Source organism: Rattus norvegicus, chromosome 13, assembly GCF_036323735.1.
Source record: "Rattus norvegicus strain BN/NHsdMcwi chromosome 13, GRCr8, whole genome shotgun sequence".
Classification (NCBI taxonomy): Eukaryota; Metazoa; Chordata; class Mammalia; order Rodentia; family Muridae; genus Rattus; species Rattus norvegicus.
This window is the reverse complement of record NC_086031.1, coordinates 52,399,616-52,420,741: the sequence shown is the minus strand read 5'-3', so window position 1 is coordinate 52,420,741 and position 21,126 is coordinate 52,399,616.

The following is a 21,126-nucleotide window of genomic DNA, read 5'->3' as shown; positions in this document are numbered from 1 at the left end:
TGGCTTGGATCCTAGATTGTATACGAAACAACATGCACTTCTTGTCCTCTGCTTCTTGACTAAGGAAGCAGCATGAGTCACTCCCTCATACTCCTGCCCCTGTGACTCATTGTCATGATGGATGGCAGCCTGGCAGTGATCGCCAGAATAAGCCTAAGCCCTTCCTTCCTTAGGTTGCTTTCGTTAGGGTATTTATCACAGGATCAAGGAAAACAAAGTAAGACCAACATGAGAAAGTGAGAGCTGATGTAGTCAGAAAGATGGGTGTGATCAGCCCTTGCTGAATGATAGGCAAGCAAAAGAATTCAGAACTTTGTTCCAACTCTCCTAGGAAATAACTTCGGAGATTTTAGTGGAGATGGACACATTGGGTTTTAACATCTCACTTTGAAAACAGAAGCAGAGGGAAGGAGCAAACAAGGAAGTAAAAGGCCTTGTGAGGGAACTTTCCTAATAGTGCCAGAGAAGAGAGGGAGGGTTTCGTTGTAGTGAGGGGTTGGGGATTCTCCACTTTAGGATGCACGTCAAAAGCTAGAGCCATCTGATTTGGGGTTCTGGAAGTATATGTGCTGGAAAGAACAGACTTAAGAATGTGTTCACGCTGGCTACAGAGAATGGGAGGGTGGTAGTGTCATGTGCCAGATGAACACTTAGGATATGAACAATATGGGGACATATTAAGACACTAAGTTTGAAGATATTACTATTGAAGATCTACAGTACACTTTAAAAGACTAAAAGGGAGATGCAGATTTAAGCTGTTTGAGTTTTGCCACTCAGAGTGACTTAACTTGAGACAGCACAAGGCTACTATTTTAAACTGAATCAAAGGACAGTCGTTATAAACAAAAGCAGTCATTATAAAGAAAATATGGTAGGTTGACATATGATTCAAGAAGTTCATCTATCATGAAAGGAGAAGTCACAATGAATGTGTCATTTCTTATCAGGATTATTTGGAAAGGCCACAGCAAGACAAAACAAGAAAATAAGGAAGAAGTCATTGAAAATGCCTTACGGTATTCCCTCTGCCACACCCCTTTCCCACGTGGCAACAAGAAGCCAAAGGTCTGCAGCCAGACCCACCCTCCTCCGCGCAGATCATCCAAAGAGAAAAACATTGGAGCCCTAAAAGAATCATCTAAACCCCTGTTCCTAATTCTTGATGGGTAAGCTTTTCATTTCTTAACATAGTATTTTTTACATTTACCAGACACTGTAATTTTAACTTTGTAATTAGGTATCACAACATTAATAAGCAATCCCAGTATGTGTTTGTTCCAAAACTGGGGATGTGAAAGTCTTTTGCCGAAGTTACTTATTAAGAGAATTTTCTTCAACACTGATTTGGCTTCTGATGTTTCCCCAGAAAACAACACCCACACTCAGTCCTCCTTATCTCGCCAATGACTGGAATTCCTTCTGCTCCCTTTTTACATACATCTAAATCCTACTCTCTCTTCTTTCCCATACTTTCTACGTCATACACTTGCAGACATGGGGCACAACATGAGGAAGAAGAGAGCTCATTTGCTAGTAGAAGAGTAGCTGGGAAAACACCACTTTTTTAGTCTTTATGATGCCCGAGTCAAGCCTAGGAGCTGGGGGACATGTTCTGTTGAGTTCTTATCATTTTTGAAGGCTGAGTGTGGACGCCTCAGGACATGAAAGAGTCACAGATGGTTCTGACTTGAAGATGTATGTCTTCCATCACTGCGGTATTTACACGCTGATTACGCCTGCCTTTTTAATATTATCCCCCAATGACTGTTTCTTTGATCTTCGTTATTATAAAGAAAATTGGGAACCAATAAAGTAAGTGATACTCTGATGGATGTGGAAGCTCAGGGGCACAAATGACAGTAGGACGTAAGTCTGAGGCTAACAGGAGAAATGGACTGACATTTCCAGTTTCTGGCATCCAGAGTATTTCACACCATCCATTATCAGCTCTGTTGACTCCATTTTTTTTAAAATTACATTTGGAATTAAAATAATGTGAGAGGACTTATCAAAATTAAGTATTTGAAATTTTTATGCTACTTATCTTTTGGCGTTTAATGCTGCAGTGTTTCTATTGCCAGATGCTCTGATTATCTCCTGACAGTTCCCAAAGCAAGTAAAGACTACATCTCCAGGGACCTAGTTGATAAGGTGCTTGGCTGGCATGCACAAAGCCCGGGGTTCAAGCCCCAGTACTTCATAAACTAGGCAGAGATGCACATGCCTAAACTGGATTGGGGAGTATGTAGGAACAGGAGGATCAGAAGTTCAATGTTATCTTTGGCTGGATGGTGGTTCAAAGCCAGTCTAGTTTACAGTGAGACCTTGTCTGAAAAACAAAGAAACAAAATACCAGACCACATTTCCAAATGGACCAAGTGACAGTGTGGCAAAATTCTGCAAACTAAATGTTGATCAACTTAGTGTGTATAATTCCTAGATATAAGATGAAACACGGTTCCCCCTTATTTCTTCTTGTTATTAGACTGAGTGGAAAACTGTTTTGGACCAAATGGATGAATTCAACTCCCTAGAAATAGCAAAGCTTTCTTGAGAAAGATGTTGACACTCTCATGACTTCATTCAATACAGTCACTAACTCAGAACCAGACACAATATGAAGTATTTTGTAAAAACAATGGGAGATTTGGATAAACTAAAATTTGAAATCGTGTGTGTGTGTGTGTGTGTGTGTGTGTGTGTGTGTGTGTGTGTGTGTGTGTAGGTCAGAGGACAACATCAAGGGCCAATGAATCCTCAAGTGCTGTCCACCATTTTCTTAGACAAGGGCTCACTGGCCTATAATTCAGCTAGTAATCCAAGTTGTTTGGCCAACAAGTCCTGGGGCCCTATCAGCCCTCTCTACCACCTCAGAGCCAGTGTACAAGTGAATGTCAATATGTCCAGTTATTCCTTTCTCTGTTTCTGACTTTTATTTTTATTTTTATAACATGGCTTCTAAAGATTGAACTCAGTAATCACACTTGAATGGCAAATACTTTACCAACTAAGCTACCTCCCTTACCCCTTAACAATTAATACTGTATTTTCTAAAACTCTAAAAAAAATTATTGAACACAGTCTCATTCCTGTGTAAATAGGCAGACTGACGCTTACATTTGGAAATGCATTTCTATTCAATGGAAGAAGTGTCTTAGTTAAATGTATAGGTGAGTTTGGATTTTTTGATAGATGTATATCACATTTATATTGACATGAATAGATTAAGACAAAGCAATGATTTCAAATGAGAGTACTTACATAAGCATCTCTCATTTAAGTATTAGGAATCAGAAGAGAGTTTGTAATGTTTTATAAGAATTCCCTGCCTTTTAAGAAATATAGTGGGCACTTGAGAATGATAAAGGATAGACCTTAGACCTTCCTGAATCTCTGAATTTCAACTAATATAGTTTCTATATAATTCAAACAAATGACAATGATCAAAAATACTTGATATTATACTCTTATTGAGAAGCAATATCTGAAGATGGAGAGCTAGCAATAAATCTGGAAGATGAGGAGGAAGCTGCTCCCAAATGCCTCTGCCAGGTAAGTAACTTAATCTATACAGTGTGCTCAGTGTCTATAAGACCAAACTCATGCTGTATAGAGAGGTGCCTCGTGCTAAACACTAGAACTCGCTTGAGAATTCAGACCTTGACCTATGGGTGCTTGAAGCCAGGGGTCTGTTACAGAGCACCATGGTTTATTTTTCTGATTGATTCTCAAGGGAATATTTTATAGCAGTTGCTACCCAATGATCCCTTAGCAAATAAGCCAACTGTACCCAGGGACTACTGAAGGGCAGAGACAGCTCTGTACATGCATTGAAAGACAATTGTCATAAATGCTTCTTCAGAAACATTGTGGCTAACCCAGTAGCAACTTGTACAACTGCTCTTAGGAAGAGTCGGTGGCGAAGTCATACAAGACTGAATGACTCCAGGTCAGGTAAACGTATTTCTTACAAATGAATGTGCTCCATTCACTTTGCTTGTGGATTATCTCATTTTAACTTGTAGATTATCTTCATTTCAATCTATGAAGTTGTTGCTATGATTGTTTTAAAGCTGAAGCTGAAACAGATATCTGAAGAACTGTATTCCCAGTTGCATACTTTGTAACTGAAAATGCCAAGCCCCAAACCCAGGTTGTATGACTCTAAATTCATTCCATTAGTATGAAATATAAACCAACTTAGGAGGGAAAATGGAGTTAATGTAATAGACAAAACATTGGGTAGTGTTTTCATAAGCAAAGATAATTTCTAAAGAAACCAGTGAATTGATATCACATATTCTCTCTCTCTCTCTCTCTCTCTCTCTCTCTCTCTCTCTCTCTCTCTCTCTCTCTCTCTGTGTGTGTGTGTGTGTGTGTGTGTGTGTGTGTGTGTGTGTGTGTGTGTGTTTATGGTCACTTCTAGGACAACACTTCTTCCAAACACATTGCTCACTTTTCTGTTGAGTTCCTGGAATGAACTGATTCTAGTGTCCCCTTTGTAGTGGAGTATCTTCAGGAAACCTGAGTGGCTGCCAGATGTCATAGGGCGACCTCAGGCATCTATGGGAAAGGAGCATGTAAGTAATTTTATGTTACCTTTCCCTGGACCAAATGGCTGGGAGGCAAATCCATAGTTGAGAAACAGAATTTGGAATTGAAAACAATTCTGAATGTGGACCTAGAGCTTCCGAAAGAAAGTGCTCAGGCAGTAGTATGGCGCTAGCCAAAAAACAAGGTCCCAAATTTCCTTCTTCGACATCCACTTAACAGGCTAGAAATAAAGGAATGTACCTTAATACCAGATATGGAGGAAGGCACCTGTAAGTCTACTGGGAAGTGTTAGCAGGATGAGCCTGGGGGCTGGTTCCCCTGACACTCCGGCACACATAAGTAAGTTCCAGGTTTGTGAATGATGTTTCAAGAGGATCAGGGAGTTTGCCGTGAGATTGTGTCTCTCGGTATCATCAGAAGCTACATCCATACAATCTCACTAACGTGAATGCTCAAATGTAAGTTGAACAAGGAGGTCATCAGTGAACATGCCAAAACGGATGGGGGAAGCCCACAAAGCCTCAACACTACACTAAAAACTGTGGGTAACTGAGGAAAGCTGGGAGCAGGAGAAGTGGTTTGGTGAGCCTTGCTCTTCCTGGGACAAATTAATTCTAGGGTCCCTTTGCAATAGAGCATCAATGGGATGAGCATGCCAATTGTTGTCCAATGCCAAAGCCCTGAAAACACACATTCAAGTACCATTATATGGATTCAGTGGTTTATATTTAGAAATGTATGTATGTATACACACACGTATGTAGGAATATTTACGGGTATATACAAAACACACACACATATATATACATACATATACATATATATATATATATATATATATATATATATACAATCAATGAAAAGAGAGGCCATGAAATTTGAAGGAGAGGAAGGAGGGATAGGTGGGGATTGTTGAGGGAGGAAGGGAACAAGAGAAATGTGTAATTAAATTACAATCTCAAAAATTGAAAAAAAAAAAGAAAGAAAGCTAAAGTGTAGAAGCAGCCGAGGAAGACACTCGGTGCTGACCTCTGGCCTCCACACGAGCAGAGCCTTGCGAATGCAAAATCACAAAGAAAATCGAACCGAGACTTATTTGCAAGATTGAAAGATTCAGGGAAAAAAACCCCAAAACAGTTTTGAAATAAAGAGAGGCAACTGAGTCTTCATTTTCTGGGATGTTTTAGAATCGATAAAGCTTTCAGAAAAGAACCAAACATAGAAAAGATTGGTTTTGATGATTAAAGTTGGAGTAAACCCCATCAATAACCTATGCAGTTAAAATGTTGTTAATGCATTGTATTTTTGCTTCTCAATCATTTCTTACAAATTAACATTTATTTTTATGGTGGACAACATCACTGTTTCACTTGATACATTTCCTTAAATATCTTCGCTTTCATGATTTTTAAAAAAATTAGGGTCAACTGAATAGACAAAGGAAATTCAGAATATCTATATCATCTATATCTATATCTATCTATCTATCTATCTATCTATCTATCTATCTATCTATCTATCTATCTGTATGTGTGTCTCTGTGTGTGTCTGTGTGTATGTATGTATATATTCATACACATACATTCTTAGATAATAGGTTTGGTTTTAATTGAATTTCAAGAAAGGAAAAACCTTAATAAACTAAGAGAAGACTGGATTTAATTCTTGAAAATGGTCATTATTTTATAACTTTATTTTAAGCACTAGGGATTGAACCCAGGGCTCAACACATGTGTCCTACACCTCACGCACACTGTAAAATTTTCACCCCATTCACATTTATTTAGAACTTGTCCATTTCAGAACAAAAGAACTCGAACACTGCTCAAGAATTTCCTGTGCTGGACCCACAATTCTCTCTGTTCTGTTGACACTCTGGGGAGACCGTGTTCATTGTTGTGCTGTCCTCTCTCCTGAAGCCACAGCAGCCAGGAGGATAATAGTTACTCAAATTGGAAAATGTCCTGTCCTGGATTTGCAGATAGGAAGGAAACATTTGCAAATAGGAAGAAAAACAAACCCCCTCCCAAGAAAATGGCACACTCACATACACACACACACACACACACACACACACACACACACACACACATACATATACATATATACAAATTAACCCACCGATAAACCTGCACCTGCCAGTGCCAGCTTGGGTGTGAGTAGAGGCAACAGTGGTGGCTGGACTATTTCCACTGAGTGACAATGAGTACGTGGCTATTTTTCTCAATAAATCAATAGAACAAAATCAAAATGATCCCCCCATTCCCATCACCTGACAAATAGCTGCAAATTCTGGTCTTGCAAGGCTAGGCAGCTTCTGCAAAAATTGTTCAATTGCACACAGCAATTACTTGTATTCCAAATCCAGGAGCTGAGGCCGAGATGAGCCACCCTGTGTGTGTGTGTCTCTTGCCCACACAGCCCGGGGTTTAGAGATTTGCTTTAAAAATCATCATTGCAGGCCCCAAGGGGCTTCACGGTGTAAGAGTCTGGATATGGATGGTTGAGATCTTTAGGTGTTAGGAAAGTTAACTCATTTTAATTTAAAATCAAAGTTCTATCTAAGTGCATTAATGGATTAATAATCATATGGTTCATATATAATATGTCTGAAATATGAGGCCGTGAGAAAATAAATGGCCCACCAAAAATTGAATGCCTTTTGTAGCCAATGTGGAAATGCTCATGTTCTGTTTAGATAACTACATTAACTACATGCTAACATCTGATTGGTGGCAGTCTCATGCAGTCATGACGAAACAATGCATGTAAAGTGATCAGATTTTAATGTAGTGAACACACAGCAGTTCGTTCAAAACGGTGAATGACTTATTACTATTAAGAGCCCCTCAGGCAAAGAATCTCCAATGTAAGGCTTGGGCTTACATTGATAAGTATAAAGAACTCAGTTAAAGAAACGTAAAGACGGGTTGGGCATTTAGCTCAGTGGTAGAGCGCTTGCCTAGGAAGCGCAAGGCCCTGGGTTCGGTCCCCAGCTCCAAAAAAAAGAACCAAAAAAAAAAAAAAAAAGTAAAGAAAAAAAAAAGTAAAGACATCAGTAGGAACCAGAAAGGAAGACAGTCTCGCATGCATTGTCTTTATGAAGAATTTGATGAACAAAATAATTCTGACATTTTTTATTTGTTTTTGGTTAGGATGGACAATTTTAATTTTTTAGGTAAATGATTGATGACAATGATGGGTGTGTGTGTGTGTGTGCATGCACACGCCTCTACATGTGTGTTTGTTGAACCAGGTCTACATTGTACATCCTACCCCTCTTAGGCTTCTGTAGTTCCTTACCCACCTCATCCAACCTCATGGCTTCATGTGTTTGAGATCACAGTTTTCTCTTAGCCTGATTTTTTTTTCCACCTGGAAAGCTCTGTTTTAGGTTTGAATCAAAATGCTGCTTTCTTTCCATTCCTTCCTTCAGGTCTTACTGTCTAGGGAGAACGACTGCCATCTGTGGAAATTCCACTCAAATTCAGACTTTGATTCACAACTTTTGCAAGGACTTAGTGAAATACATTTTATTCTGCACCCAATCTTTGCTGCACAGAAGTGTACTCTGTGTGTGTGTGTGCGTGTGTGTGTATCATATTTACATATATATGCATATACACAAACACACATATATTATATATGCATATATACACACACATATACACTCTCACTCTCTCTCTATATATATATGTATGTATGTATGTATGTATGTATGTATGTATGTATGTATGTATGTATGCTACAAGCTGCTTGAGGACAGGAGCGAATTTCCTTCATAGTTGTGCTGAGGCATGGGAGAAGGAAGCTAAAACACCTAATTGGGATTGTAATTAACTCAGAAAACAAACATCCATTTTAAGAAATGGTTTTCTAAAGAACGCTTAGAGCAGTTAGAAACGGTTCTTGGGGAATGAATTAAAATGCTGGATCTCATACCATCAAAGATTATTAGAAGAAATAAAAATATAATTGGAAGCATTAAAAGATTGCAGTAGCTCCTATAGCCTGGGCATGATGGAAAAGGTCTGCTGTAGAGTCCTGGTGAGAGAGAGTCGCTGGGACTCCTCCAAAAGGCCCTGACGTGGTAAGAATCGGGATCTTAGAAATACATTTCCTTGTTATAGAAATTGTACCTTATAAGAAGCCATCATGAGCTTTTAGATTGAATTTTATAAGTAGGACACTTAATGCTAAAAATTGGAGATTGGTTATAGCAATTAATATGCAGATATTAAAATAATGTGATAACTGAATACTCATTACAATTTTAAATTCTTAGGTAAATCAATGATGGATGATGATGGTGGTGGTGGTGGTGATGGAGTGAGCGTGTACCTATGCATGTATATGTGTGTATGTGTGTGTTTATGTGCTTGTGTGCATGTGTAAGATGTGTTACAGAGAAGCCACAGTTCTCAGCTTGAAGGGAATAATGCATAATTTATTTTGGAGCCAAATATAAGTGACCATTTCCCTGAAACAGAAATTCATTTTACTCCAAATACTGTGTCTCTGTGAGGTAGTCATCTTTTCAAGATTTGATTGTGTTACAATAAAGAAATAAAGTAATAAATCAAAACCCCTATCAAATATATTGTGGGGCACATTGGGTAGGCAGTTTTTTGACAGAGTGTAGAAGTCTCTTCTATAGCGGTTAGTCTCTTTCTGACACCATTCTTAGCATTTGAGTTGGTACAAGGTAGGGGCCTATTCATATGAGCCAAGAGGATTTACTTCAAACTCACAAGGATGTTAGCACACGTACCAAGTTGAGTAATAAATGATTAGAGGGCAATGACTGCTCAAGAAAGTTTGGCTCTGGATCTGCAACATTCCAACCTCTTCCCAATCATTGAAGTTCTAGTCATTCAGTCATCCCAGAAGAATGTTCAATGTAAGTGGTATTTCTTTCCCAGAACATCAATTGACAACAATGCTATGATAAGAAACAGATAATAAAGTAATGCATGTGCACTAGGAATCCATGCGTAGCATTTGCCCACTGACTCACAATAAAACAAAGAGTATTGGAAGTATACATGTATTACACAGCAACCACTAATTTTGAGTGGCGCTTTCTTTATTTTGTGAAATATTTATCAAAAACAAGGCCCCATGTGATAAAATTCAAATTAAAACGGGCATAATTTAACTTAATAATGATGTAGGGTACTAGAGCATCCCCTTTCTTAGAGGAGCCACAAGTCCGAAGTAATGGTATTTTGGGACTGAGCCACTGATGATAGGGCTGGGGCCATTCAAGTGGCCAGCTCTGATGGGAGCGGGCTGCACCATGAAGTGATCAGGGAAGGACTGAACGGGGTCCTCAAAACACTGATCTTCCAGCTTCATATATTTGCCAAGAATGTGAAGCGATGACGCTGGACTCTTCTCGTTACATCCCACCGGGTCTCGTAATACCAACTTGTCTCGGGATTCCCCAGCATTGATGACTCCGATGACATGAAGGTAAGGAAGAAGTAGATTCCAACCAACTCTAATTTATTGGGGGTTTCGTGGGGCTACAATTTGAGAATCCAAATACCCTGTTTATCTGCAACCTCTCCATTTAATTAGTTCATAGCAATGTGAGCTTGTGGGTTCTTATTTTGTTACTATTCACCGATTTCATGTTTTTCGATTCTCATCAGCTCAAGCGTGACCAGTAGGAGCCTCTTCGAGCTGGGCTCTGTGTTCTTATCACCCGTCCCTACAGTTCCCGGGCACTTTCTTATTTGCCAGTCAAGCCGAGAGCCCCAGGCTTATGTTCTACTCTTTGAGCCAAGCCTGGGATCTGTTGTTTCTGCACTTGGAGTTCAGAGGCCGAGATCTAGCTGAGAGGTGTGTTTGCTGCTACAGGAGCGTTTCCGCCACTGCGGGCAGAGTAAGGGAATTTTGTAGGTGTGGGCACGCACACATTCATTCCTATATGCCCGCTTGTAAGATATTGATTTCTATATTTGCTTTCTATATAAAAGAATACTAGCTTACACCATCATTCCAGATTCTACCAAATGTCCCAATTCTCATTCGCCTTTGCCTCCTGTGTTTGTAACTATACCCTAATTTTATCATCATTCCTAACATTGCATTTCTCATTTCATAGCGTCGTTATATAACAGGCCTCTAAGAGGTAACACAGTCCTTCCCATTCCACGTGTCCCCAGGCCCTGCTGGTGTCCATCCTCTAGACGCCTGTCACAGATCCATCAGCTTGAGGCCAGACCAGTCCATAGGACTTCCAGTCCAGCCAGGGATACTTAGCAAAATCCTATCTCAAAACCAAACAAAGCCAACCAGTGAAACCAAGAGAGCACATTTATGTATTATTTTTTATTACAAAAAAGAAAAAACTATTTCAAAGATAGTGCCAAGAGTGTACATCCATACCACATCTAATGGTGTCTCCTGTCACTTGGGACAACTAATGAACAGATATCACTGCGTTATCCAATCAAGTTCACACTTCATTCAGATTATTTTTCTTCTAAACTATAACTCCCCACCCTCTTTCTCCTGTTCTAGGATCCTATCCAAGGCATGTCATTTCTCTGTCAAGGTTCCCGCACACCTTATTGGTTGCAAATGTTTCAGCTGTCCATTGCAATTGTGAAGAGTTCCTGTCTTTTGTACACCGAGCTTCAGGAGGGATTTACAGGACACCCCGACGAGCTCTGGATTATGTGCTTGAGGGGAAAGACTAGTGAAAGTTATAAGACAGGTCAGCCTGAGCAATCACCATCCCACAACCCTGAGTTTTCCATGCCTAACTTCTCTTTCCACACTCCGGGGTTTGGAAGGAAGTCACCAAGCACAAAGCACAGGGAAAGAGAGGTGTTTGAGCCCTACGCTCTGTGAGGGTGAGATCTGCTCTCTCTGAGACTGCTCAGGCTTCCTAAACAAGAGACTATATACTTATTTCTCCCAGTTGATTCTGCCGGGAGGATTCACTGATACTCATTATACATTTTAGATTATGGAAAATCACTGTCTTTTGACCACCCCTCATCCACATAGCTAGTGCAGGTGCCGATGACAGAGACCACATTCCTGGCACATGGACAAGTATTCTTTTTTTTAAAGTTCTTTTTTTTTAAGATTTATTTATTATTGCCTACATGCATACCTGCAGGCCAGAAGAGGACACCAGATCCCATTAAAGATGGTTGTGAGCCACCATGTGGTTGCTGGGAATTGAACTCCGGACCTCTGGAAGAGCAGTCGGTGCTCTTAACCGCTGAGCCATCTCTCCAGCCCATGGACAGGTATTCTTAAACACTAATTCTGTAATTTGTTGGTTTCTTATACTGTTACTTTATCATCCGGAATGCCTTTGGTCACATTTTCTAGTTGATTTCCTGTCATTGTTTGACTCTTAACTTCGTGGCTGGCCTTAAATGTCAACTCTTACTCACTTCCTTTGGCATTTGGGAGTACATCTCTTTTTTACTGTAGTTACCGCGCTCTCCCGTGTTTGTTTGCCTGTTGGTCTTTGTGACTGTATTGTGAGGCTGGTGGGATTCCAATTATTTCTCTCTCCCCTCTCTTTCAGTTTGAAGCAATTGTGTGCAGAACATACTTGGTTTTAGGGACAAAGAATATGGCTGGCCTCATCAAATAGTTGAGTTCTACAATTATTCACTTGAGTCCTTTCTAGAGAACTGACACTTGGGAGTTGCCATTCATGGAATGTTTTGTTTTGTTGTTTGTTTGTTTTTGATTGATGTTGTTTTTGTTTTTTCCCTTCTTGCAAAGATGTTCCTTTTCTGATCATCAGGACATCCTTATACAGGAATATCTGTAGATCAAGCACTTGTCTAGTGACCGGCCGAAATCGAGGGCATGCTTTCTTGCCAAGATTATTCCCCTAGCAACTATGGTTTCAGTAGCAGACTGCCCCAACTAACTGGGCCAAATAGCTGGGGTACAAAAGAGGCAGACAGGAAGGAAGTCTAGCAATATAGATATTCACTTTTCGAGGCACAAAATACACCCTGTGTTGACACAAACAAACTGCCTTCGCCATTTTGACTGTCAAGTAGTCAGGAAAATATTTAAGTCAGTCTCGAAGCAGTCAAATTGGCCAGCAAGCCTGTCTGCCTCTCCCCTCCCCTCCCACTGTACTCTGCTTCCTGATTTCCCTGGCTTGTGTTTTAGAAGCAGACACGTCTTCTTGCCAGAAGAGGATGCTTTCTTTCTCACGGAAACTTAATGAAATAGCTGTTACATCATATAAATCCACTTCCTTAACAGTATGTGTCAGACTATCAAATCAGTTAAGGAAAATCCTCATCTTTTTTTCTCTTTGAAATTATGGATGGGGCTGGTCGGGTTCCAAATTCAGCGAGTTCATATCGCCATCTAGTGGTCAAAACAGGATTGTCTGCACAAACGAAGGAGAAAATTTTAATACTTCATTGGCTGCGAAAACCAAAGATCCAATCTTATTTGCTCTGCTTCAAAGACTCACTTGGCTGATTCTGGCTAGCGGTTTAGTTTCAGGCTACTTAGTACTCACAGTTAATTTGATATTATGTTTTGATAGAACACCAGGCTACTGACTGAAATTGTTGATTACAGTTTAGCTTGAAAACAAATCTCAAAACATAACCAGAAACAGTTCCTTTCCCCAGTATAAGGATAACATGTTTATCAAGTAAAACCAAAGACTGTGGATGGCAAATGACAATGTCTCGCAACTTAAGACGAAGTAAACGTCCTCCTAGTGGAAACAAGAGGAAGCGAAACTAAGACAGAAGCAGGGGCGCCATCTTACTCCTTGTTTCTGAAATAGTCTTGGGGTGTTAGGGAAGGAAGATCCAAAGCCAAAACTGTGCACTGAAGGGAAAACCACAACCCACAGATAGGAAAGATGCTTTGTTTCCATTCAAAGTGAGCAAGCCCAAGTCTGATTGTTTCAACCTTGGTTGTCCTCAGACCTTGCATAAAAACTCGACTGGTATTTTCAGAAATGTATTGGTGGTTGTTAGGTAAAATACCCACAGAAGCATTTCTGATGAAGGCACGGCCTGTGGGATAGTTGTAATTTTAGAACTGAATGCAGCAAGGTTTTCTATTTCTTCCTACACCGAGGAGGTGAAGGCAAGGCTAATCCACTTCCCTGCCGCACCTAGATGGATCTGGCGCTCCATTTTATGGCGTGTGGCAGAGCTGGTTCTGTCTCAGAACTTCCAGAGCACCGTGCTCCTTCCTTCCTGATGGCATTTTGCAGGCTTGGATGAGAGACAGGAAGAAAACTAGTCAGGATGGGAAACGGGCAAGAGGAGAGGAAGGAAAAAACACCCCCAAGGGACTCAGAGTGTCTGCCAGACGCAGGCTGTGAAGAACACTTTATGCAAAGTTTTAAACCAAGCCTTTTAACCCATACGGTTACAGTTCCCTACAGAAGGCAAAACGGATTGCCACTCTTGGCAACAACCTAGTTTAATGTAGCAACCCTAAACATACTATTATTAGTAAGTAAACTCTAATTTAAAAATACTGTGGAGTTGATAAAAATTCAGACAGAGATGATTTAGTAAATGAGCGACTTTGTTATTGGTTATACCAAATTATATAAAATCCAGTTTTTAAATTTTTTCCTTGTCTATCCTGGTTCATTTTTGGTAATTTTTTAAACATTGTTAATGATACAAATTTGTATTTTATAAATAACTTGCAACAAATAATTTGTACATAATTTTAATATGATAAAGTATAGGTAACATTTTGGGTTAATCCTTCTGGACCATTGACCTAGTGACAAGCAACTTTCTCATTATAAATGTTCTGAGGATGGCTACCCTCTGACAAAATCCATCACCTGCACACACACACACACACACATGCACACACATGCTCACACACTCACACACTAACACACACGTGCACACACACACGTGCACACACACACACACGCACACACATAAATACACACACAGATACACACACACATACACACACATACATCCACACACACGCACACACCACATGCACACATCACACGCACACACACATGCACACACGCACACACGCACACACACACACACACACACACACATGCCTCGGCAGCTTCATATTTCCATGGATGGAAAAGCTGGCTTAAAACTGAACTATTTATGACTTACTCTACCTGCACTTTGAGCTCTTCGGGCCTTATTGGTAATTGCTTACCAATAAGCAACTTTGGTAAACTGTGGTGCCAGAAGTGATAAGGTTCGTGCTGACAGCCCTGCCTGGCTGCTGCTGGCTTCTGCAGTGTTCCTTGCCCTGGGCAAAGAGCTCCGCAATTGCAAGAGAGAGGCAGTGCCACACACCCCGTTTGCCAGTTCGCATATTTCCCCACACTCACGCAGTATAGGTAGCTGTGGGCAGAGCTCGCAGCTTTGTCATTGTTTCTGGCTTTGAAGCAAGGGTTTTGTTTCGGGCCATTTTATTGGGTGGGTTCCTGTGGGCATTATTTTAAGTGCTGGAGAAAGTTATTTTTTCCCTCTGTTTTGGTTTTCTAATAACAACAAATCATGAATTAATTGACTGCACACAGAAGCTAAACAAAGGGAAATAATCCTTTGGGAATCAGCTCTGAAAAGGGGCTGGCAGCCAGAAGGCAGAGAACGTTTGCCACCACAGTTAGAAGAATGCCTGTTTGACCCGGTGTCATTTTCTGTCACCCAGGTTTTGTGTGCTCTGGCCTCTTGGCTTCGCTGGCACAAACCTAAGTCTGTCCTCACTCTGGCAGCCCTCGTTCCTGAAGTCTTGGTCCACTAGTGATAAAACTTCCCTCTACAGTAAGTGTCAGGCCTAGGGAGACTGGGCCAGGAGAGGACAACAACCACTGCTAAATGAACTGTGTGCACAGACAGCTGCACACAGCATTGGGGTTGGACTGGGAGTCTCTGAGGGAGCATTGGTGTTTGTTCCAGGACAAAAGCATGAGCTATGTCAGTTTGCATTTTTTTCTCCTGCTTTTCAGAAAGTACCAGGCGTGTCCTCTTAACACTTTCACAAGACATTAACAAAATTCTCCTCCTCCTCCTCCTCCTCCCCCTTATCATCATCATCCTCATCCTCATCCTCATAGTCACTGGGCATTTTTCCACATTCTCCTACTACAGCTTAGCACCATAAACATGAGAAACTCTGAGAGGCGATTGACAACCTGTGTAGATCGCACAGCCATAGTCTTTTTTTTTTTTTTTTTAATCATGTCAAGCCAGGAGAGGAAGAGAGAGAGAGAGAGAGAGAGAGAGAGAGAGAGAGAGAGAGAGAAAGGGAGGAAGGGAGGAAGGGAGGAAGGGGAGGAAAGAGAGAGACAGAGAGAGAGACAGAGAGACAGAGAGAGAGAGGGAGGAAGGGAAGAAGGGGAGGAAAGAGAGAGAGACAGAGAGAGAGAGAGAGAGAGAGAGAGAGAGAGAGAGAGGAAGAGCGGAAGGAAGAGTGAGAGTGAGGAAAAAGAGTGAGAGTCTCCTGTAGCTTTATTCACCACTTAACACAGCCATAGTCTTAATGGTACACGATTCACTTATAGCAGGTCTCCTACGGAATCAATTGTGTCTATTTTGTCCGTGAGTCCCACCTGCTATGATCCATGGCTATTATTAACTGGGCATTTTAACACGTGATTGTCTTTGCGTCACTCTGGCTTCTAGAAAAGTCACCCACCTCACCACAGCTGGAGACAGCGCAGCCTCTGGCAGCGTGTTCTGGACAGCTCTGTGTGGAATGAGTGAACTTAACTAAATATCCCGGCAATAGAGTAAAACAGGAAAAAAACAAAAAACAAAAAACAATGGGATTAAAATAGGCTGAAGCAGCTAGAGACGATGGCACACACGGTCCCATCCTCCATCAGAGGTGGCAAATCTACCACAAGCATCGCAATTGGTACCAACCGTATCTGCATGGGCACGGAGCCATTTCAGTCCGTATGTGTCAGGCTAAATGTTCTTCCTTAGTCATATATTAGATTTAAATTTTTTTCTATCAAAAATGGTCAATTTCCCCTTATTGTTTTTAATAAAAAAATGTATTTCCTTATTGCATAACAGAAATACTTACACGTTGATGCTAATTTGAAAGGAAATTGCAATCAGTGTTGGTTCAGCTCTAACTACGTTTGGCTTACTTTCATGTGTGCTGGTATCGTAGAACAGTAATGAATTGAGAACACATTCTAATGAACTGATTGCAGAAGGCTTTCACAGCACAGCAGGGAACCGGAGAAACATGCGGCAATATGAAGCGGGAGAAGATTACGTCCATTTTCTTTCTTTCTTCCCTTCCTTGATCTACCTTTCTTCTTTACTGACAAATTTGTGGAATAATCATTCACCCTAAAAATTTTCTCCCCGTTAATACATGCAACAGGGTAGGGAAACTTGCTTAAAATAGCAGGGCGGGGGCTGGGCATTTAGCTCAGTGGTAGAGCGCTTATCTAGGAAGCGCAAGGCCCTGGGTTCGGTCCCCAGCTCCGAAAAAAAGAACCAAAAAAAAAAAAAAAATAGCAGGGCGAGCAGAGGCGATGAGGCTGGTGTCTGCTTGGGAAAATGTGCTATCTTCTTGGTCACAGGTTTGCAGAGCTCTGAGTGTTACAAAGCAGCAGGGAAGCAAAAACAACAAACAGTAAAGCTTCGCAAATGCCGTTTGTCTTTGAAGATAACTGCTCACTGAAGATGGCCAGCAGCCTGAACTTAGCCTGCGTTCACCCAGGACAGTGCCAGCTCAAAACAAAATAATGGAGAACCTTGCCCAGCACAGAGCAGAACTCACACCCTGCACACACGGCAAAGAGGAACTATCGAGCAGAAATCCAAAGTATTTCTCTAAAATGCACCAGACTCAAAGTAGGTTTCTCTTCCCTGAGGGAAAAAAATGGCGTCCAAAATTGTATTGTGACTATAATTGTTGGTATATGTAACATGTTAATGAAAACACAATTTTTGCTTGGCTGGTATACACCATGGATTTGAGGTTTCTGTCTTGCTAAGTTCCTATAATGAAACCTTAATTCCCAACACGATGGTCTTTGATGGCGAGACCTTCATGAGATAATTAGTACTAGATGAAACCATAAGTATGGGAGAGACCCAATGATGTCACCGCCGTGTTATGTCTCTGAGGGGCCTTATGCATAATGAAATAAGTCAGAGACCAGCCAATGACTCTATGATCTCTACGTGGCTCTCACAGAACTAGCAACTACAAAGGTGCTTCGCAGAGGCTGAGGCTATGATGGGATGGGAAACGGAAGGCCCAAGCAAACTGTACAAAGTTCCACACAGCAGTTCTCAACATTCCTAACGCCGTGACCCTTTCATACAGTTCTCCATGCTGTGGTGACCCACAACTGTAAAATTATTTTGTTGTTACTTCATAACTGCAATTCTGATACAGTTATGAATCATAATGGAAATATCCAATAAGCATGCTATTTGATATGAGACCTCCCCAAAAGGGTCACAACTCTTAGACTGAGAACCAAGGATTAGAGGAAAGGACACATGTCTTAGTTATCTACTGATATCTGTGGTGGACAGTTACTAATAATGTATTGTGTATTTCAAAACCTCTAAAAGAATAAATTTTGAGACATTCTCATTAAGGACAAACATATGCAGGATTATAAGCTAAATGTATACAATTACCAACTTTACACTAAATAACAGCAACTAAAATAGAAGAGACAAATAAATGACATAGCAAGAACATAGACCCTCTTTGCTCTCTCCCTTTGAGCACATAAAAAGGTAGTTGTCTACAAGCTAGGGGGGAGACCCTCACCAGACCCCAGATGAGCAGGCCGGCGCCTTGATCTTGGACTTTGTGTCTTTCAGAACTGTGAAAAGCAAGTGTTTAAGCCATTGGTTCTCAACCTGTGGGTCACCTGTGGGGTGCCCTAAGACCATAAGAAAGCCCAGATGCCTACACTATAATTCATAACAGCAGTAAAATTACAGTTATGAAGTAGCAACAAAAGTAATTTTATGGTGGTGCTTGGGAGCCGGGCACCACGACATGAGGGACTGTATTAAAGGGTTGCAACATTCGGAAGGTTGAAAACCACTGCCTTAAACCAATCAGTCTATAGTAATTTGTCCTAGTAGAACTAAAACCGTGTTAATAAATCTTGTAATATGAATTAAGTTCCTCTACCTTCCCAAATGTAATTAAAATCCCAATACAACAGGCACATTGATGAGAGAGGGATCAGGCTCCAGAAAGAGCCAAAAATCTGGGTTGGAGGCCAGCTAGCCAGCATGGATTCCCGACTCAGCAGTGTCATGCAGTATGTCCTCATCCATCACACCTGTCACCTTGTCCTTACATCATCAATGCTCTGGCACCTCCCATTTCTCATTATCTACAATGTGAAGCAGCATATTACCTCTTGTTCTCTGGAGCTGCCTAATATCAATGCTGTATTTTGTTTGTCAACGCCACCCCAGAGTGGGGATCCCCATGTTTGGACTTAGGTGGAAGTAATTCTTTTATCTATTGTGCAAGTACCACTGAGTCACCTCACCATTTCTTCTTTGTCCTCTCAGGAATGACGAAGACATATAAGCTCTGGTACAAGAAAGAACGAATTCTAAGTCCTTTGCCTCCTACAACCTATGAGTCTGCTTTAGAGTTTTCCTATCTGAAAATGCGGCTCATACTGGCTGCCCTCTAGTCTAGTTTCACAATTAAAGACAGAATGGTGGCTTAGAAAATTTCCCTAGATGGTTACCAGAAAGTTGCAAGGTCCTGCTGGTTCCTTTTCTGTGGAAGGGCTCCACCCAAGAAGAGCCTGTGCCAATTCTCTGAGCCCAGTTACTTACATAAATGAAAGGGAAGAGAAACAGGAGAGTGAGAATTGTCAGCTGTCTTGGTGGTCAGCCTCTCTCAGGGAAATCGAAAGCACTGTGTCATAAGGCAGCTCTTTGGTAAGAGAGTTTGAAACACATTAATCCTGGTAAATGAATGCTCTGTCTTGACTCTAAACACTGGAGCCAAGAAGACATGTTCTGAAAAGTGTTAGTGAGTTATTAACAGGGCATAGGAGGATGCCATCTTATTCCCTGGAAAATCTCTTGAGTCAGATAAGAGCAAAGGGTGGCTATTTAGAAAATATGTCATCATTTTATTTGTATAAAGTACTTTAGCACCATCTTCTTTCCTGTTCTATGACGCTGGCTAAGAACAAAAAAAATTTCTCTTCTTTCAAACATTAGATGTTAAAACAGAACATTGTCATTTCATATCAGAAATTTCCCGTTTTATGCTTTGGAGGGTGAGCCGGCTACATTTCTCTGTTGGATAATACAATATGTAATATTATTACTGTAGTGTTTTTGAATTGTCTTTCTACAAGGTCTTTATGTGTTCCAGGGAAGGGAAAGTAGTACACTAGGAAGAACTCAGCACTAAAATTTCTCCATGGTTATTGGGTTTTAATAGCCATGAATTATAGCAGGTGGGACTCCCGGACAAAATATACACAATTGATTGTGTAGGAGACATGCTATAGGTGAATTGTGTACCATTAAGACTATGTCTACAATAGATCCAGGTTGTCAAGCACCCTCAGAATTTCTTATGTCTAGGGTGCTGAGAACATTGAATGTAAAAGAAAAAATGACACGGGATGGCATCAGAGTTTGGGAGCAGATAATCTTTATACTTTTGGGAAGGAGAAGTAGCAATCTGAGAGTTGAAATGACAGACACTCTGGGGGACGTTTTGCAGTCAGACTCCTTCAGAGCTGTTAAGGAGTCAATGGATGTATTCAGGGCATACAGTTCAGCGTAGTCAGAAGACTATGGCAGTGCCTGGCTGCTTGCTCACATCACGTTAGATTAGGAAGCAGAGAAATGGGGATCCCAGGGCTCAGCTTCTTTTTCCCTTTCTTATTGAAGCTAGGACCTTAGGCCTGCAAGAGTACCACTTGCATTCAAAGTAAGTCATTGTCCTTCCCTCAGTTCATCTCTGGAAATGCTCTCATCCTCAGTCCTGTGAAGTTAACACGATTAAGATTAATCATCCCCAGCATACTCCTTATCAACTTGACCCATGAACAGACCACGTTCAAAGCACAGTATGTACACTGTTCCATATAACTCCATTGCCTTCAATAATGCAGAACATTCAGAGGTACCCGTAGATCTGAATAGTCCCTTCATTGTTACAAAGTTCAAGGCCTCTTCTGTGGTTCACAACAAATGCTGAGTAGTGAGTCACTATAAATAGCTTTTCACCCCCCAAAGTTACAAACTTTCAGTATAGGCTATCAAGCATGAACGTTCCCCAAAGGATATACAGGACTGGACCAAAGCAAGCTCCAAACCCAGTAAGGCAAACATGAAATCCCACAGCTCAACATTCAGAATCAGGGCTTTTAGAGATAACACTGGAACTCTAGTGGGGCTCAGTAGCCCCATTCTCCCAGCTTTATATAGCTTCAGATATTGTTGCCTCATACAAATCCTTTATTAAGACCTATTATGCACCAGGCACATTTTTATACTTTGAAAGTAATGGTAACTTAATACTTGAGGTTCACGTGTAAATAAGATGATACAAGCA